Raw genomic sequence first — 21,525 nt, 5'->3', positions numbered from 1 at the left:
CAACAAGCATGAAATTGTATGTTGTCAACTTGTCACATAAATAGAGTCATATTCTGGCTTGCGATAATGTTGAACTAACAGTTTTTCCCCCAGAATTGTCGAGAGGGTCACAAAAAAAGTGGGGAGGTAGCATTTCCTTTGGGTAGATAAACAGTCAGGGCTATTGTAAAGCTGATATTACAGTTGATGGGTTCCTTTTCTCCCCTCTCTTCAAAGTGCTTGCTTTTCTTGGGTGAATGCTAATTGGCTAATCTGGTGTGTTTCTTCTGTCATCCAATGGTATCATTTTCAGCCAGTGCTAGAAGGCTTTTTTTGGGGTTGTGTATGTGTGAGTAGCTTTTTTTGTTCTCCTTTAAAACTTTTTTTTTTTCTATTCTTGTAGCGCAAATCAGTGCTAATTGTCATGAAATTTTCTAACCATCTTTTGGCAAGCTCTCGCATTCACTTGCACTCCAGTTAACTCTTAATTCATTACCAGAGTCCTGGGTCATAGAGAAGGCTGGACATTTCAATCAGACTCCCATGATGGAGAATTTAGAGAGATGCAGCAAGGAAATGATTTAAGCAAATGTGCAACTTACTGAAAAGAGAAGGGGACAAATGAAAAGTACTCACCAGTCTCTGGGGTGCAATTGCAGAGATCAGTTTCCAAGGTGGCTGATATTTAGGCACCAGGCATGAGTAGAAACCAATGTCAAGTACACCTTCACTTTTGAGAAATTCTTAGAGGTGTTCAGTGCTCCCCATCTTCCTTCAAATGGCCTGGAGACAGAAGGTGTTGCCGGCTGTTTCTGCCTTCATGTGAGTTTTCCCAGTTAGGTTACTAAGTTTAAAACCTCAGGACAGTGCTTTAGAATGCATGTTATTACCAAGGGGTGTGCCTAACACTGGCTGCCCTCGTGGCTCAGATGGTAAAGAATCTGCCTGCAATGCAGGAGATATGAGTTTGATCAAGGGAAGATCTCCTGGAGGAGGAAATGGAAACCCACTCTGGTATTCTTGCCTAGAAAATTCCACATGACAGGCTACAGTCCATGAGGTCGCAAAGAATCAGACACAACTGAGTGACACACACACACACACACACACACACACACACACACACACACAGGCCTAGCACTGATCTTTTCATCCCATGTTACTTGTGGTATAGATGGTCACATTTTCTCATGGAAGAAACCACTTGCCAGCCAAAACTTCTGGTCTCCAACTTGTATTTTCACATTTCTTCATGCGTCTGGACTTAAACAGTTTCTTTACACTGATTTATTTATTCCTTCTTTAAAAAATTATTGTGAACCATCAGCATTCTGATCCCCTTGTCACTTTCTGGAGGTACTGTGACTACATGTAGACAAAGTTTGTGGTGCCATGAAGCTCATGGTGAGTGATGCAGGCAGGGCTTTAAAATCAAGTGAGATAAGCTCTAGGGTGAAGGCAGTGGCACCCCACTCCAGTACTCTTGCCTGGAAAATCCCATGGACAGAGGAGCCTGGTGGGCTGTAGTCCATGGAGTTGCTAAGAGTCGGCATGACTGAGCAGCTTCACTTTGACTTTTCACTTTCATGTATTGGAGAAGGAAATGGCAATCCACTCCAGTGTTCTAGCTTGGAGACTCCCAGGGACGGGGGAGCCTGGTGGGCTGCCGTCTATGAGGTCACACAGAGTTGGACACGACTGAAGTGACTTAGCAGCAGCAAGCTCTAGGATAGAGAAAGCAAAGCAGAGACTTTGGCCTCTTGCCTGTTATCCTGGTCATTGCTCACAGATCATTTCTGCCCTTCTCTGGGTTGGCACACTTATCATCTTCAAAAAGGCCCTCACCTTAAGGTAGAATTTTGCTGGAGAGAGTTTCTCCTAGGTAATGGGACCTTCTGCTCCAAACCAGAAACCCAGGCATAGAGTCCATCAAATTCAGGGCAGTGGGACAGAATATTTGAAAGTGGGGGACCTGGGATTTATGGTGTCCTACACATATAGTATTGAGAAAAATAGTGGTTTGCTCATTGGAAATGACTGAGAGAAGATGCGGGTAGCCAACCTAAGGGCAGAGGGCAAGGCTGTCAGCAGAAAGTTCTCTAACTAGTGTGCCAGGCTGCTGTGAGTGTAACACTGAGCCCCTGGCAATGTATGTGGGGCTCTTTTGGATGAAAACCATTTTGCACCATTTTAGACCTGTTGACCTTTCTCTATGAGAATGATATTTCAGTCCAGCTGAAAGGCCTGACACACTTTTTGCCTATATGTGACGTCCTGAATAGGTGGCTTTTCTGTGTCTTGGAACCTTCTTTTCATTGTCTCATGGAAGGTCCTGCCTGCTTCTGTGAGTGAGGCAGGCTCAGGACAAAGGCTCCCCAGCCCTTTCCTCTGCTCTCTGGAGGTACCAGGCACTACATCATTCCTGGGCCTGAGTCCATTAGATCTGTTTCACTTCCCTGTAATTCCCCAGCTTAAATCTCTTCTCCCCAGTCCTTTCTGAGAAGTTTGTTTCTGCTTTTACATGGTGCTTACATAGAGAAAAAAAAGTCCCTCTATTACAGGAACGCCCTTGGTTTTTCCACTGACTCTTGGCCTCAGGACACTAGCCTCTCCTAGTGCCATCTCATTTGTTCAGAGGTGAAGTTGGAGCTTCTGTATTCCAGACATAGTTCTCCCGGGTGTTCAGGGATCCTCGCCAGTGCAGATCCTGTCCAGAAATGTTCTCATGTTAGGATCCTCTTGTGTCTTGCCAGCACATGCTTAGCGGGGACACCCTGCTCTCCTCTGAGCCGCTGATATCAGTTGCCTTTTCTTTTAGGCAGTGCTGCAAGCTGGGAAGGCTGGTCCCACTGAAGAAGAGTCTGGGCAAATGCCTGAGCATTTGAATGCAGTGATGCTGCATGGGATGAGTGACTTCTGAGTGACTTCCTTCCCCCTCTGGTCCCCAATGCTGGGATGCTGAGACCAGTAGATTTGTGAGTTATATTAGGTCACGATGCCACTTTCTAGCTCCTTTAATCCTATCACCGGGCAATCCCAACAATGTGGCTGCCCCTGTCCTAAAAGGATTTGTGTCAGTTTCTCCTGGGACAAATCTGGGTCTGGTCTGCTTTGCAATATTTGTTCCAACTGAAAATTTTGACAAAGACATTCTGTCCACACAGAGCCAAAGAATTTTCTGTGTTTAGATGCGTTTGGAGGTAACTGAATGTTGCCTGGTCTTGGCAGATAACTGAGTCTGGCGGTCCACGTAGCATGATCCATGGCCTGTTTAATTTGTCTTTGAATGGCAAATGTGTTTCTTCTCTGAGTCAGCAAAAAGCATGATACCCTCCAGCAGTACCGTGTGACCTCTCTGCTGCTTTTGTGATATGGAAAAACAAAACATCGATCCTACTTTTTTTCCTTTAGTTGCTGGTTCATTTTTATTTCTAGTGACATGTTTCATAGCTGAAAGAGAAGATGTATGTTCCATAGATGGGATGTATTTTTACTTAATCACAGTGGTTATTTTTATAATTCATATTAGGAGACCTCATTTCTCTGGCCATTATTAACTTAGTATTATTAATTGTCTGAAACATAGCTGAGAAACACACCATTTGTATAGATGTCTCGGAGAAGCCAAACCATGTGCGAAAAAAAATCCTACCCTCAAACTCAATGCATTTTATTCCCAGATAAGCTTCTCCAATTCTCACTTACCACTTGCTTCCTTTTGTTTCACTTGCAATTTAAACAAATCTAGTTATCTGTGTTCTGAGCACATGGGAGATTAGAAGAAATGATTTAGAAAGTTAATGAGCTTGTAGAGGCAAGGAGTGGGAAGTAAGAACTGACCAAAACAGATGAGACTAAAAACTACAAAAAGTAGACAATTACTGAAAATATGACTATCTGGGGCAATTTCAGTTGAGGAAAAATGCCCTGTATTTCTCAGGGCTATATTTCTAAAGCTCCCCATGGTCATTTTTATAGTATGACACAATGCTACAAAAATCAATTCTCGTAATTTTTAAGATGAGGAAAATATGTAAATGAAGTGCTTTAATAAAAAATTAGGTGCTTAAGCCATTTAACTTCTTGATTCATCTGTGCGAGTTCCAATGTAGATTAATGCCTGATCATGAGAGATAAATGAGGCATATATGCAAACACACACATATTTTTATATATAAAAGATTTTCGTGGGGTCTAGATATCATCCTGTCTTTCCCAAATAGCAACACCTAATATGAGAACATTCTGTGTAATGATAGTTTAATGTTAAACTTCATTATATATTTTGTCAGATCACTTTCTCCCTTCAAAAACACAACTGGTAAAATTTCCTCCAATAAAAAAGATTTTCTTTTTTCTTGTCAGTAGTAAAACTCTTTAGCTCTGAGGCCATTGGTTAAGAAAAATACAGCTCAGCAGTTGTTGTTTTTGTTTAGCCGCTAAGTTTCGTGTCCAACTCTAGTGACCCCATGGACTGTAGCCCACCAGGCTCCTATCTCTATGGGTTATCCTTAAATAAGCGATTTCCCTACGTTACCTTAGAATGAAATTACTTATACTCTTCCTCTTTGGTGCTTTTCTATGCAGTCTCCAAATATAAACCGCTACCCAACAATGCATAATTTATTGAGAACATACTTAAGTATTACCAGCACTGTGAATAATTTCCTCCTTGTTTCTCATTTTGATTGCAGATCCTTTGGGTAGTCATTCCCTTCTCCAGGGAATCTTCCTGACCCAAGAATCAAACTCGGGTCTTCTGCATTGCAGGCAGATTCTTTACCATCTGAACCACCAGGGAAGCCCTATAAATAAATCACCAGCTGTAGAGCTTGTTAGACACTCACTAAATTGTGCTGCTTGGTTTCAGGTAAAGGATTTCAGATAATGTGAAGGACTGAGTTTCCTAAGTCTTATCTCTGTCTCAAAACCCAAGGAATGCTATGACTGGGTCTTCTTTATCTGAACTTTCTGGCCCAGCTCTGTCAATTTTCACCTAAGGGGAGAGAATGGACAGTTTGGGTTTCTCTATGTGGACCCTGAGCTTTGGTTAGGTCATGACCCCTCATTAATATTCCAACTTTGGCAATTTCAAAGAATGCCGTCCACCCCGACTACTGTAAGCAGCCCAGCTCCCCTGGCACTTCTCACACTTCTCCTTTGTAAGAAGGCATTTGTGCCTCTCTTCATGTCCCTTTCAGGAGTCATTCTTCCCTTGTTCAATTTTTCCCTTTCTCTTTATGGCTGTCATAATAGCCCCTGATACAGTCAGGCAGCGGTGACCCTGTCCATCACTCACCTGCAAGCTATTCTTGAACCAGCGGATGGTCCCTGAGTGACCAGATTAATTGTGCTGGTGGTGGGCCTTTCCACCCGACCTTTCATCCAGGAGCATAAAAGCTAATCCCAGGCTGTGTGTGAGCTGACTGCCCTGCCATTGCAGTGCCCTCCACAGAGCTGAGCAGGGGAAAAAGAGAAAATCAATGCAAATGAAGTTCAGGAACACGGACAGGAAAAGCTGTGTGGTTGGGGGCTCTCAGAAATTCAATCTGTCCTCCTTTGCGTGTCACTGCAAATAAGTCTTAAAAAGTGAGAGTCCAAAGGAACTTTTCTGTAGACACAGTGTCCATAAACTGTATTATAACCGTGTGCTGTGGTAAAGGCTGTAGTTGCTTGGGTCTGTGTTCAGTCAGAGCCTTTACCAGGGAAAGGATAAACTGCTAAGTCTGTAAATTTAAGGTCTCGGTGGCCCCTCATAGGCAAAAAATGAGTATTATTGTCACATGTGTGAAAGAGCACCTTTTCCTTTTGTGAAGGTCTCTGCACTGTAGCTACAGGGGTCCATGCTTCTGGCAGTGTCCCTCATGCTCCATTATAAACCACACAAGGACTTCTGTCATACTCATTAAATGGCTGCCTTAATTTAGTGTCTTGTCATCTTCTCAGTGCCCAGCACAAAGCCATGCATATTTGGAATTCTACTTCTGATGTCTGTTGCTGCTGCTGCTTAAGTTGCGTCAGCTGTGTCCGAATCTGCGACCCCATAGACGGCAGCCCACCAGGCTCCCCCGTCCCTGGGATTCTCCAGGCAAGAAATGGAGTGGGTTGCCATTTCCTTCTCCAATGCATGAATGTGAAAAGTGAAAGTGAAGTCGCTCAGTTGTGTCCGACTCTTAGCGACACCATGGACTGCAGCCCACCAGGCTCCTCCGTCCATGGATTTTCCAGGCAAGAGTACTGGAGTTGGTTGCCAGTGCCTTCTCCGCTGATGTCTGTTAATGGATGGATTTCCAGTGGTTCTATCAGATTCAGGGAGAGGAAAAGAGAGAGTTAGGAAGAGAGAGAGAGAGAATAAAGTGACCTACCCGGCCATTCAGACCAATCACGCTAAAAATAAAGACATCTCAAAGATCTGAGAGCATACTGTCCAAGAGACGGTTTGTAAACAGAGCCAGCCGTGACAGCAGTACATGTGCACCTGCCAGAGTGGCAGTGAACCTACCTTCTAGTTCACTGAAACCTGCTCCTTAGATGAAGGTAGATGTGTGGTTATAACAGCAGTTGTGAGACACATGCTAAGCTGTTGTGTGTTGGCACATAAAGACACTGTTATCTGTCTGCAATGGATATTGAGTATTCACTCTGTCTCCTATGCTACTGCTTAGGTCGCGTCAGCCATGTCCGACTCTGCGACCCCTTAGACGGCAGCCCACCAGGCTCCCCCGTCCCTGGGATTCTCCAGGCAAGAACACTGGAGTGGGTTGCCATTTCCTTCTCCAATGCATGAAAGTGAAAAGTGAAAGTGATGTCACTCAGTTGTGTCCAACGTTTAGTGACCCCATAGACTGAAGCCCACCAGGCTCCTCCGTCCATGGGATTTTCCAGGCAAGAGTACTGGAGTGGGGTGCCATTGCCTTCTCCATCTGTCTCCTATAGGAGAGGGAATATTTCTCACACTCAGTGAAGAGTTAAAAAATTGGTACCTTTATGGGGCTTCAGAGCATTGGGAGTAATTCTGCCCGTGTCCCAGGGACCACCTGTTCCCAACTACTGTGTCCATAGATCTTAGCCCATTTTGCTTCTCTCAGTGGATCCAGACTTCAGACCTTTTGCAACTATTTTGGCTTCTTGTTGTAGTTTCCTTGTCAGAAATTGCGATGAAAAAATTTATTTCATATGAAAAAAAATGATTGCCTAATCGCACAAGTTTATAATACCATAGCTATATGGCAGTTACCCAATTTCATGGAAGAATCAAGCACAGAGGTTAGAATGAAGTGGTGGGATGGCTAATCTCCTGAGGTGTTCAGAATTTTCAGAAGCTGTGAACGTTTTGGCCTTGCTTTGGTTTATAGGCTGGAAACCTGTGTGCAAAAATAGCCAAGTGAAAGAATCTCCTTAACCTGAATTTCTTGCCAGTTTCCGTAGAGCCGTTGAATTCTTGGTCATCTTTGCTATTTTAGCAGAGACCTTCGTGAGCTGTCTTCACGTATTAGGGAACAGTTAACCCAGCCCATGTGAGTACCTGGGCTGACTCATAGAGGTGTGTGTGCTCTTAGTCATGTTCGACTCTCTGAGACCCCATAGACTCTAGTCCTCCAGGCTCCTCTGTCCATGAAATTTTCCAGGCAAGAATACCGAAGTGGGTTTCCATTTCTCCCTCCAGAGGATCTTCCTGACCCAGGGATCAAACCCGTATCTCTTGGGTCTCCTGCATGAGCAGGTGGGTTCTGTGCCAATTGAGCTATTGGGAAAGTCCAATGAGTTAAAATTTAGTATGCCATTACATAGGAAACTCAGATTCAGGAATTTATTTCATTCCTTCTTAAATGGACACATCTGTTGACCATGGAAAGAGCATCCACTGTGGGCAAGGTACTAATTTAGGTACTCAAAATGCAAGAGTGTATCATGTCCAAAATACTTACGACAGAAGAGTTGGTTGTCTAGAGAAAAGACACTTAATTTATCAGATATTGGGATGAATTTTGTGACAAAATTAGAGATGAAGTACCATGAAGACACCACGAGAGGGGTAAAAATGTCTGCTGAAAGATTGAAAAGGGAGGAAAGTTTGTAGGTGTTGGTAGGTTATTTATTTGAGAAACTTCATTACATCAGGGGTTAAACATACTCTTATTTACTTATTAAATGTAGTAAACTGCATTTCTTACCTTTTAGGAAGAAAACGGAATGACCAAGAAAAAGGACGCACATAGTAGGCTCTTAATAACATTTAAAAAATGAATCCACCTTCTAACAAGACCTTTCTACGTCATACTTGGCAGTCCAGTAGCTCATTAGATTATAACAAAAGCAGCAGAGCTAAATAAGAAGTCCTCTGTCAGTTACCCTTGGTGGTATCTCTGAGAGCAAATGTGACAAATAGAATCAGAAATGACTTAAATAGTCAGCTACCACAAGCCAAATTTAAAAAAAGCCCTGAAAAGACCAAAAATGGAAACATATTACAGTTATCTACATTCACAGTACAGAACAAGTTTGGTCATATTTAAGATAATTCTCCAGTGCCTGCTATTTTTAGCCCAAGGGTAAGCTCCCTTAAGAGTCTTTTGGCATTGCATCCCTTTAACCTGGCCTAACAAACTAAGCCAATAAGCTGTCTGATTTTCCTCGTCCATCCAGGAAGAAGAGAGATAGCTAAAACAAACCATTTTCTGGGAAAATGTTCAGCCTATCTTGTATTAAGAGTTTTTTTCATATAGATTTTTAAAACATCCCAATATTAAGTGTTGCCTGTCAGAGACCAAAATGTCAAACTTTGCTGTTTTGAAATTGTAGGCTCATGGTTATAAAAAGAGGATTTTATAGGCCTAGTCTAATGGAAATAAACATTACTCCATTACCTTCAGTAAAACCAAATCTTTACAGTTCAAGCTATCATTATTAATGTCTATGAGAAGAAAGAAACGTTTCCAGGGGGTTTATTTATTTATTTTTTTTAGGCAAAGAAAGACCAGCGAGCTGTACCATAGCAAATGAAAGTTTTCTTAAAGCTTTCTCCTCAGTGACTTTGCAGTGTGTAATTTAAAAGCAGAAAGCAAAGAAAATGCAGTTTTAAAACACTAGGCTGGCTATTCCTGCTATCTTTCTTCCTTACATATTAACAACTCTCTGTGAGACTATTGCTCTGTCAATTCTTGTCTGTCTGTCTCTATATACTATATACAAACAACTTTATCAGCTTTCTGTTGTTCACAACTGTGTATGTGTGCTGCAGGTTGTATGGGGTAGGTGTATGTCTGGAGACACAGTTGTGAGCTACCTCAATTTAAACCATATAAACACAAATGTGGATTACAACACTTAACAGTGTATTATCTTATACTTAGTTCTTCAAAAATCATACTGTTAACCCTCTAAGTTTAAAGTTGTTCCCAGATTGACTGGTTTATTGAAATTCAGAAGACTGAAATTGGCAATTCAGCATCAGGTAGATTTCAGCAATCAATACCCAGAAATTTCTTGAACTCAGAGTATAGGCAAGGTAGTAAGCCAGGTGTGGTGGGGATAGAAAGGTGTTTAAGGCAGGCCTCAGTTCTCAAGGCGGAGAAGGCAATGGCACCCCACTCTAGTACTCTTGCCTGGAAAATCCCATGGACAGAGGAGCCTGGTGGGCTGCAGTCCATGGGGTCGCTAAGAGTCGGACATGACTGAGTAACTTCACTTTCACTTTTCACTTTCATGCACTGGAGAAGGAAATGGCAGCCCACTCCATTGTTCTTGCCTGGAGAATCCCATGGACGGGGGAGCCTGGTGGGCTGCCATCTATGGGGTCACACAGAGTTGGACATGACTGAAGTGACTTAGCAGCAGCAGTAGCAGCAGTTCTCAAGGAGACTTGTCACCAAACTGTAGGAAGAAGATACCCAGGCCCACACAGTGGCAGTCAGAAAAACTGAGGATATGTATAGAGGCCCTCCTCTGTCCCAGACACCATGCCTGGGTTTCCTCTCTTCCACAGTGATTCTGCCTCAATTACCAGCCTTCTCATAAACATGTCATTAAGCCCCTGATAAATGCCCCACCACTCTTGGTTATGCATGATTTCTATCTTCCCACAGATTAGGGTTTTAGGAGTTAGTATTTAACCAGAACTCAAATTCCCTGGTTCCCATTGCGTGCCCTCAGTGTCAATAGGATTAAATTGCTATTAATATTTTTCATCAGGAAGCATCAGAAACACTGGCCTGTCAAGTAGCTATCTCCAAGGATATATTTGCTTTCTTGAGATGTTCTATTGCCTGTTAAATGATCACATGGTGCGTATTTCTGCAGAACACTGGTGGGCTCTGGGCATTCTTTGTCCTGACATTGTAGTCTACTGCCAGGGAAGTGTTTTGTGCTCTGCAAGCTGCCTCCTCCTGATCTTTAGTCCTCTTTAAGACCAGCTGTTAATCTTTAGCACAGGCTGACTCTGCAACCCAGCGCACACCAGGTTGCCTAACTTCTTGTTTGTATGCTCCCAGAGATCAGAAACGAGTTTGCTGTTTTTCCCCCAAACCACAAGCCTTAGGGTCACTGCCTCTGTCTCCCTGTCCTTTGTTCTCCACTTTCTGTCTGTTGCTAAAAAGTTCCTCATTCTTAGGTGAATGATGGCATCTCCTCCATCATTTCTTTTCAACTCTTATCAACGTGTGCTTAGTGATCATGCCCTCTTGACTCTGCCACCATCTTCCCTCTGTCAGGGCTGTTTCTGCTACTTCTGAAGGCTTCATATCTCACACATGCCATACTAGATGATGAAGCCATTACTTTTCAGCTTCTTCTGTGTGCCTAGAACTTTGCCAGAAACTATGGTACATATAAAAAAAGTTCATGAACTTCAGGAATTCTTTTTTTGGGGGGGATATACAGCTTTGTGAGGAAACAAGACCTATTCATGGGTCATAGTTGGAGAACAGGTGAAACATGGATGGTCATTCAACAAAGCCATATTCTAGGCATCATGTCAAAAATACAAATCAGGGATCTAGTCCCTGGGCTCCATTAGAAACTAGCTGTCCCATAAGGAAATATGCTCATCAGCATGATATTAGCTCTTAGAGATATTAGCTCTAAATGCCTCTTAGAGTTTTAGAATTGGGAAAGATCCTTAAGACCCGTGGGAGAAGACAGAAGTCAGAACTGAAACAGATCTTCTGAACAGAGATGTCCATCAGCAGAGAGGAAAGGGAAATATTTCAGACATCAGTTTTCTTCTCTTTATTTACTCACCACATATTTAATGACCACCTACTATATGCCAGGATTTATTCCATCTATTAACATAACAAACTGGATGGGACAGAGGCAATAGTGAGAGCAAAGTCATGGTGGTGGAGAGACCAAGTGGATAGAATCTTAGTATTGAACTAAGGAGAGATTAGTCCGACAATAGGGAATCTGAGGGCCAGGTACCTTAAGTGACTCATATAATGGTTAACAGGGCTTCCCAGGAAGCACAGTGATTAAAAAAAAAAAAAAAACAAAAACTGCCTGCCAATGCAGAAGACGTGAGTTCGATCTCTGGATCAGGAAGATCTCCTGGAGTAGGAAATGTAGAAAATTCCAGGCAAGAGGAGTCTGGTGGGCTACAGTCCACGGGGTCGCAAAGAGTTGAATACGACTGAGTGAATGAGCATGCACAAGTACACACATATGCATAATGGACAGACTTAGGTCAGGACAAGCAGGGGGAAGACAGGAGACAGACCTTTTTATCATGGAAAAAGTGTGGTCTTGCACAGAAGTTGCAGGCAGAGGCCCAGTAAGGAGGCCGTTGTGGTTTTCAAGCTTGAGGTAATAGGGCTGGAATTAGGAAATGAGGGTGACAATGAGAGGAAGGGGTGGATGTGGAAGACACTGTGAAGAAAGAATCGATGAAGATCTTCAGCACATCTAGTGAGAGGTTCGATGCTGTGGTGAGACAAAAGAGTAAAAATGGCTGTGGTTTCAAGCTTGGGTGATTTGGAGGCTTTGGGATCAGTTAAGGAAAACAAGAGAATCAGGGAAGGGTATGGTTCATGGCAGGAGCCGAGAGGAAGGATCTAGAATGTAATATGCATAGATTTAAAGAGTCTGGGGTGGCTGCTATTAGAAATCAGTGAAAAAAAATATAGCAATTGAGCTTGGGAGCAGTCATGAAAGTCTTTATGAGGATGGGTGTCTTAAAGGAAATATTTATTTGGCAGACACTGTGGAGGAGGGATATCGAGATTTCCCTTTGTCTGACATATTAAAGATTTTTCACTTTTGCTTTGAGGTCAATAATTTGCCAGGCTTTCTCTTGCTGATAGAAACAGTAACTTTGGGTATTTTTATGTGCTAGACGCTGGGGCTACACATCTCTAAACAGTGTTATCATGTAAAAAAAAATGTTTTATTTTATGAAGTTTGTGTGTATGTGAGTGTGCTCAGTCGTGTCCAACTCTTTGCAACCTCATGGACTGTAGCCCTCCAGGCTCCTCTGTCCATAGAATTTTCCAGGCAAGAATACTGGATCAGGTTGCCATTTCCTCCTCCAGCAGATCTTCCTGGCCCAGGGATCGAACCCATGTCTCTTGTGTCTCCTGCGTTAGCAGGCAGATTCTTTACCACTGCACCACTTGAGAAGCCCTTATAAGGTTTAACTTAATATATTAAAAATAAGTGATCATGTCTGATTCACCTAATTGCCATGATGGGTTGGAGGTGTTATCTCACTTTACTGGTCAGAAAGTGAGGTTTTGGTAAGTAACCTCTCTAGGGCCAAGTTACAAAGAGGAACTAGAAGAACTAAGATTGCCTGACTCCCAGACTTGAATTTTTAACCACACCCTTTGACTTAATACCTCTATTGCTGGGCTCTAAGCTTCTCATCCCCTCCTACTCCCAGCCTTTTTCAAATTTTCCAAATGCCTGGAATTATTTCTGTCCCCTTGTTTTCATTTCTTCTGAATTTTAAAATCACAGGAATCTCTCAAATTCTGGAAGTGTTCCCTGATTAATTCCACCTCTACCCCAAGAGCTAGCGGAGCCCAGATCTGATCTTGTTGGAAGAGATTTCATGCTATTCAGTGGAGAGATCAGCATGAATCCATCCTGCCACAGCCTGTTCAGCAGATCAGAGTTTATACCTTACTACCCATGGATCTGTAGATGATTTCATTTGCATAAGATTATACTTGAAAGCTGGCTTCCCTAGTGGCTCAGATGGTAAAGAATCCGCCTGCAATGCAGGAGACCCAAGTTCGATACCTGGGTTGGGAAGATCCTCGGAGGTGGGCATGGCAACCCACTTCAGTATTCTTGCCTGAAGAATCCCACGGACAAAGGAGTCTGGCAGGCTATAGTCCAGAGGGTCGCACAGAGTCAGACACGACTGAAGTGACTTAGCATGCATGCACACACGTACTTGAAAGCATATATTAAAATTGTAAGGCCAGGAACTCTTTGTGATATTCTTCATGCCCTCGGTGTGTATGTTCCTGATACTTATTGACTGATGGATGGATATTTTTGTTGGCATTTGGTTGAGAAGGAAGGCAATTACAAAGTATTGATAACACATCCTAAACTTGGCTTTAAAGTCCTTTACTGAACTCTTGGACATGTATTTGTAAACTGGATTTGGTAGAATATGCCTATAAGACAGGTCTCCTGGAAGGCAAGTTTAGTGGGGTATATAACTCTTTTAAAATGCAATTGAAAACAGGTGTATTCCCCCCAATAGACCGTTTCTTACAATTGCACTTAGCTCTTATCATTCCTCCCTCCATGAGATTCTCCAGGCAAGAGTACTGGAGTGGGTTGCCATTTCCTTCTCCAGGGGATCTTCCCTACCCAGGGATCGAACCCGGGTCTCCTGCATTCCAGGCAGACGCTTTAACCTCTGAGCCACCAGGGAAGCCCTCTCCTTTCTTTCAGTTCAGTTCAGTTCAGTTCAGTCGCTCAGTCGTGTCTGACTCTTTGCGACCCCATGAATCCTTTCTTTAGTGGACATCAAATCATTTTGCATTTGTGGCTGTGCCTTTTTTTTCCTTAACGTTTTGTCTTTCTGCTTTCTTGGGTTAAAAAGTAAAACTGTGCCTGATTCATCTCTTTTTTATGCACAATGCCTTGCACATAATAGGAACTCAATAAATACGTGTCATAAGACTGTGTATTATTCTCTCAGCTCAAGTGGGATGATGATTTTTATTTTTTTTCGGTTCCTACATTCTCTTAGCTATTCTTTAGTCCCTAGTTCAAAAATCTGTGAATGAGAAGTGCTCAGTGCTGCCTAATGAATGAATTAATGATATTTTACTTGTGATCTTAAAAACCATCCTGGAAATATTTATGGGGACTGAGAAAATTACCTGTTAACAAGCTCTCTTGAGTAGTGGCCAGACTGGGTCTGGTAACTATCAAAATCTTTGGTTGGGTCAATGATTCCATTTCAGCTAGTTCATTCTTTGTTTCAAATAATACAGGTTTTTGTGCACTGATGTTTAAGATAAAGTGGTGCCCATTTTGCATTTCTGGTTATGTTTACAAAACAGTGTTTTATTGCTGTCTAAACATGAGAGTGCTCACAACCACTCCCACTGCAGCACACCAAAAAAGGACTGTCATGTGGTCTTGCCCTTCATTTGAAGTATGTTGTATTTAAAGGTCATCCTGTTCTAGTTTGGGTAGCAGAGTATTGATCAGGGTATTATGGTAACAGTTATACTGTTGATTGAATGAAGATACATATCCAAGAATGCAACTGGTATTACCAGACACTATTGTTATTCCTGGGAGGCTGGTCATCCCAAGGAGGCTAAGAATGGTCAGTAGGTAAATATTATCAAACAGAGTGCAAACTGGTAGTACCCAATATCCTCCAAGCATCACTGTTTAGATTCTGGCCTTTATATTGTCCTGCTTTTTTATTGTCCCACTATATTTTATTGTCCCCTATGTTGTTCCATCTTTGTATTCTTTATTTAGAATTCCTCAGCTCTTTAGAATTCTTCTCTTGCTCCTCATTCCTTTTTTACTTCTAGCTTTAATACTCATATTTTCATCCATTTTTGAAGGATTATGGGGAGAAAATATCATTGCATCTAATCCTGAATTAATGGTGCTTGAATTTAATGGCACTTCCTCTGATATCATCAGGGAATTCTTAATTATCTAGTATAAAGCCCTTTATGAGGTCTCCATTCTTCTGGAATTTTCTGTGCTATTTGAATATTCCCCTTTGACTTGAATGTAGTAAAACTCTTTTCTCCCTTGGTATTTTATTTTAAATGTTTTAGTTGTTATTAATGTTCCTCTTTTCAGTCTCCTAATTTTCTTTCTACTACTCTGAACACATCTTTTCTCTTTTCTTTGCTTAGAAGATCCTACAGATACCAGTCCCTTACACTTTCAGCATGTAGGCATACCAGAGCCAATTGTTGAAGCCAAAGCTCGCATCTGAACTGGCTCAGCAGTGACTCTGTTGCTTTGCAGCCATCACCTCTGAGTTGAGCCTTGTCTTGGTCTGACTTTGGGACTGGCATTTAAACAATGTCACTCTTTCCTACTTAACAGAGGCAATCCAGGGAAAAGCGGTTTATGAAATGATGCTTGAGTATCATTTTACTAGCATCATTATACTAGCATCACCTGGTAATATAACTTTATTTCCTGGGAAGAGCACAGAGTGGATAATTCATTTGAAGAGTGTACTGGAGTGGACTAGTATTCAAAGTATTATAATAATACTGTAATTTCTATTTAAAACTGTGTTTAATTATGTTATATAAATTTATATTTATGTATTACCTAAATTTATATTTATAAGTTATAAAATATAAATATAAATTTATACTTTAAAATTGTATAATTTGTATTTATATATTTAGCTACCTTAATTTTTATTTATATTGTGGCACACAGAGTCAGTCCATGTAACTTTCACTAATTCTTCCTGCCTTCCTAAAAGGACTGGAAAGCAAATGTTTTGCAGTGTGAGATTCAGTTTCAGAATTAAGAGGCTAGCATTGGCAAAGGTGATGTTTGACTCTCAATCCTCTCTCTCAGTTTTAACATATTATCTCTACATGTGGCATTTTCCCACATGTATGGAGAGATTATGGAAAACTTACAAAAAACAAATGAGGACCATATCTCTTCTTCACAAGAGTACACAGAAAATCAAAGGGCCTTGCCAAAGTTCCTAGACATTGGCAATTTCCTTCTTTTCTGTATCCCAAGAACCCAAAGTCATCACGTGGTTAGAAGGTTGGGTCCTGCTGTCAGATAGGCCTGGGTTTGAAATCCTGGTTCCACCACTTACTTGCTGTGGGATCATGGATATATTTACATAGCTTCTCTGAGTTTCAGTTTCTTCTTTCATATACTTGTGCTGCCTACTTCATAAGGTTAGTCATTCATTCAGTAAAAATTTCCTGAAAATTTATTGCATGTGAAATATCTGCTGGACACTGAGATTCAGTAGTAAACAAGAGAGTAAAAATCCTACCCTCTTGGAGCTTATGTTCTAGTGGAATGTTATTAGGATTAAATGAGATAATACAATGAATGTGCTTCACACAGTGTTTGGACATAGTGGATATGCAAAAATAATTTTTAACAAGTAAAAAACTTATAAACAGCTGGAGATGATGCTGTTTATCCTTCATCCATAAGCATATCCATAAAGATAATAAATGTAATTATGAAAAAAGCCTTAAATTTTCCAAGAATCTGTCTATTCCATGGAGACCATTCAGAATAGTTGGAATTTAGAATTCTTTGGTTGTAAACAATAGAATGAAAAATTAAAATCAATTCCCAAGCAGAGGAGCAAAAGGACATTAGTGGCTGTTGGAACTGATGAGACTACTGAACTGGGCTTGCAAGCCTTGAAACAGAGCTCTAAGAGGATTCAGATCACTATTCAGATTTTTACAGTTTTCCCGTGGGTTCTGTGCCAGGCCCTGGCTGGTGAGCAGAGAGTGGGGCTTTGGCTTTCTGGCTCTCAGTGCATATCTAGTATAGAAGGGATTGTTTTGTAAAAGGAAATTGTGGTGCTGCCACAAACATACAGGGAAGTCAAAAAACAACACATGAAAGCTATAGGATCCTAAAGGTGGTTGGAGGGTCTTGTCAGCATAAAGTCCTTGACATTAATGAATAGAATGAGGTTCTTGCTCCTAAGTAAACAGCAGGACTCTCACCACCCAGTGGCTCTCCTCTAGAATTCCATGAATTAAAAATAGCACTGATATTTTAATTACTTATACCTTCAAAATATAAATATATATATATATTCATATATGTGTATATACACACACACACACTAAATATATTTTATGAAACTTTGCTTCTGACATTAGTTTCCAAAGATGAACTCTCCATCTCATGGTCTGTACATTTCATTAGCATTTGGTGATATGCAATCATAGCCCTATAGTCAAAGCTATGGTTTTTCACTAGTCATTTATGAATGTGAGAATTGGACCATAAAGTAGACTGAGCACCAAAGAACTGATGCCTTTGAATTGTGGTGCTAGAGAAGACTCTTGATAGTCCCTTGGACTGCAAGGAGATCTAACCAGTCAATCGTAAAGGAAATCAAGTCTGAATATTCATTAGACTGATGCTGAATCTGAAGCTCCAATACATTGGCTTCCTGGACTGAAGAGCTGATTCATTGGAAAAGACCCTGGTTCGGGGAAAGATTGAGAGAAAAAGGAGAAGAGGGTGGCATAGGATGAGGTGGTTAGATAGCATCACTGACTCAATGGACATAAATCTGAGCAAACATGGGGAGATAGTGAAGGACATGGGATCACAAAGAGTTGGACATGACTTAGTGACTAACCACCACCACCAACAACTCCTAAACATTTTACATTGATCCAGCAATCCCAGGAATATGTATAGGAGATCAATGATGAGCGTCTTCTGTAAGCCCAGTGGTGTGCTGGCTCTGAGAACACAGAAGGAAGTGTTAAACATTACATTCCATGATCACACGTATTTGCTACCCTGAAAAATCATTTGTGTGTCTCTGCCAAGAAACATTAGTCTTTTCACTTAAAAAAAAAAATTCAAATAATATATGTAGAAATAATGTAAGGGAAGTGCATAGTTCAATGCTTGGACCTAATTGTTAGTCAATAAATGGCCATTTGAGGGAACATTCAATACCCCAAACTTCCTGGATAGCTCTGTAAAACCCAAAGTGTCCTTGGGAACAAAACTGCAAGAGTATTTTGGGCAAGATTCAAATTCCGGGGAAAGAGTGTCCAGCAGCCTGTCCCTGGGCTCTGTGCCAGCCTGTCAATGATGAGGGGGAAGTGGGATTTCTGCTACTGACTTCCTAGTGTGTATCCAACCTGTACCTTGAATCCAAGATAAATTCTAGGAGGAAGGGGCCATGTCTTTTTTATTTACCATGGACCCTGCTCTTAGCACTGTTCCTAGCACATGGTAGGCACCTGAGAAATCTTTGCTGAAAAAAATGACCAAATTGGGAAGCTCTAGATGGAGGCCAAAGGGGAATGACTAAGCTACTTGCTTCAGTGGCTATCATTAGTGCATAATTTCCAAAAACCATCCTAGGATGAATGAGATGTTTAATCTCTGTCATGAAATGTAACCTTTGGAGGGAAGGCAAGCAAGTACAGTGTGACTTCTCAGAGGGTCCTGCAGCTTTGAGCATGGCCTGGGCCTCTCTCTGATGTGGCTGAGGAGCGCCAACAAGCAAAGGCATTTTGTATGTTAAACTGGACCCCATTGAGTCAATGACGTCTGTGATGACTAATGAGTCCAGGGTAAGAGGAAGCCAAGAGGCAGTGGCGGCCTACACTATAAAAGTATCGACATGGGAACCTTTGCTCAGAATGCTGGCTGCAAAATTTCAGCATTTGGCATTTTCAACAACTGCTGCTTGGTTTTCTTTACAGTTTTAATGGCTCATTCTGGAAAGGCAGTGAGTTTTAATCTATGCTGGTTGAGTGATTTGGGGTGGGGTTAGGGAATATAAATGTTTTTTGTTGTTTTTATAATTATATAACACATATATATGATGACGGTATAACAAATACCCAAATACCACTTTATTTTGGTTCAGAGTGGGAGAACCTGGTAATAGTTAAATGTTGACTGGATCCCATAATATGACCCAGACTTGTGTAATTGGTCATTAATTCAGTAGTTATTTATTGAACGTCTACTAGATGTCAGCTCTGGTGACACTTTGAGTTTTTCTGTGTGTGAGTTACACTGTTTTGTTTAAATGTAGCACATCTCTTTGCCTACCTAATTCCTAATTATCATCCAGACTTTGTCTTCTACATCACCTCTGTTAGATTGTCTCCTTCAAGTACCCAGGACATCCAGCTCCATCTACTGTGTGCCTCATAGATTCCCCCATTCTCCTCAGTCTGTCTGTTTCTATTCTGCCTCTCCCATTGGATAGGAAGATATTTGAGAGTGTGAGCTGTGATTTTCACTAACATATTCCCATACCTAACTCAGTGTCTGAAATACAGTCAGCTCTTGTTATGCGTATGTTGAATGAATAAGGCATTAAAATTTTGAAATTATTTTTGGAGTGCATTAGGAAATATTCAATGCTAGGTATTCAGAGAAATGTCAAGCATAACTTGGTACTTGATTGTCTTAAAAGAGCTTGCAGTTAACCATTCTCAGTTTTTAAACAAGTGTTTGTTGAATGCCTACTATGTTCTAGGTCATTGTCTATTTGGAAGTAAAGTTGGGTGTTCTTCAATTAGTTCATGAATTCACTTATTTAATTCATTTTATTTATTTATTTTTTGGCCACGCTGCTCAGCTTGTGGGATCTCAGTTCTCAAAGTAGGGGTTGAACCTGGGCCATGGGAATAAAACCACTGAATCCTAAGCACCAGGGAACTCCCAAGACAGGTATTTTAAAAGATAATTAATATTAAGTACTGTTTGTTTCGAGTGCTAAATGATGGGTTCAAATAAGACAAAGAAATGAAAAGTAGCATCATGGGAGGATAACTTAGGTAATATATTTGAACCTATTTTATTTTGAAATAAGGCCTTTCTTTCTCTTCTTTCCTCTTTTTCTCTTTACATTCATTCATTCATCCATCTGAGATTAACTCGGCATCTGCTATATCAGAGATTTAGAATACAAAAGTAAATGGCACATCTTTCCCTAGGAAATATACACAGATGAACAATTTTTAAGGTGAGCTCTGCCTGTGAGCCAAACATTGTAGTCCTATGTATATTATCAGTATTAAAATACATATTTATTATTTGACATTCAGATAATGACCAAGGAAGGGGTATGAATGATAGCAAATCTCTGTATCACCATTTTGTTGTTGTTGTCAGTAAATGCAAATACATGAAGCTTTTTGTATGGAGTTGATAGGCTTCCATTAAATAAATATTAAAGAAAGCATGTTTTTTACATCATTTTCCTTTATTTTCCATAACAAACTTCTCTCTAGTTATGTCACACTTCTCTATTTTTAATTTTAATTTTATTGAAGTATAGTTGATTTACAGTGTTGTGTAAGTTTCAGGTGTACAGCAAAGTAATTCAGTTATAAATATACATATATTCAATTTGTTTTTAGATTATTTTCTCACATAGGTTATCACAGAACATGGAGTAGAGTTCCCTGTGCTGTACAGAAGGTCCTTGTTGGTTCTCTATCTTATATATATATGGTATTGTACATACATTCATCACAAACTCCTGATTTATTTCCCCCTTGACCACGTTTCACTTTTGCTAACCATGTTTGTTTTTGATATATACGTCTGTTTCTGTTTTGTAAATAAATTCATTTGTATCACTTTAAAAAATTAGATTCCACATGCAAGTGATATTGTAAGATATTTGTCTTTCTCTGTATGACTTATTGACTTACTTCACTTACCATGATCATCTCTAGGTCCATTCATGTTGCTGCAAATGGCATTATTTCATTTTTTTATGGCTGAGTATATTCCATTGTATGTATGTAACACTTCTTTATTCATTCCCTTGTTAATGGACATTTAGGTTGCTTCCATGTCATGGTTATTGTAAACAGTGCTGCAATGAACACTGGATTGCATGTATCCTTTCAGATTATGGTTTTCTCCAGATACATGTCCTGAAGTGGAACTGGAGGTAGTTATATGGTAGTTATAAGGGTTTCCCTGGTGGCTTATATGGTAAAGAATCTGCCTGCAATGCCGGAGAGCCCGGTTCAATCCCTGGGTTAGGAAGACCCCCTGGAGAAGGGAATGGCAACCTACTCCAGTATTCTTGCCTGGAGAATTCCATGGACAGAGGAGCCTGGCAGGCTACAGTCCATGTGGTCACATAGGAGTTGGACATGACTGAAGCAATTAACACGTGCACTCACATACACACACACACATACACACACACACACAATAGTTGTAATCTTAGGTTTTTAAGGAGCCTCCATACTGTTCTTCATAGTGGCTTGTACCAATTACTTTCCCACCAACAGTGTACATGGGTTCCCTTTTGTCCATAACTCTCTAACATTTATTATTTGTAAAGAAAATATATTTTTTTCC

At 40.8% G+C, this 21,525-nt stretch overlaps 1 protein-coding gene and 1 non-coding gene across 7 annotated transcripts in view; one reads left to right on the top strand and one right to left on the bottom strand.

The window, feature by feature from the left end:
- PPARGC1A (PPARG coactivator 1 alpha) overlaps positions 1 to 21,525 on the top strand; it is a 410,292-nt gene that overhangs the window by 320,501 nt on the left and 68,266 nt on the right. The gene's annotated exons all lie outside the window — the stretch shown is intronic.
- Positions 13,796 to 13,867, bottom strand: TRNAS-GGA (transfer RNA serine (anticodon GGA)). Its single transcript has one exon. It is a non-coding gene; the product is annotated as a tRNA-Ser (tRNA).

This window comes from Bubalus kerabau, chromosome 7 (genome assembly GCF_029407905.1).
Source record: "Bubalus kerabau isolate K-KA32 ecotype Philippines breed swamp buffalo chromosome 7, PCC_UOA_SB_1v2, whole genome shotgun sequence".
Lineage (NCBI taxonomy): Eukaryota > Metazoa > Chordata > Mammalia > Artiodactyla > Bovidae > Bubalus > Bubalus kerabau.
The sequence above is the reverse complement of the archived record's forward strand: the minus strand, read 5'-3'. Positions and strand labels throughout refer to the sequence as shown.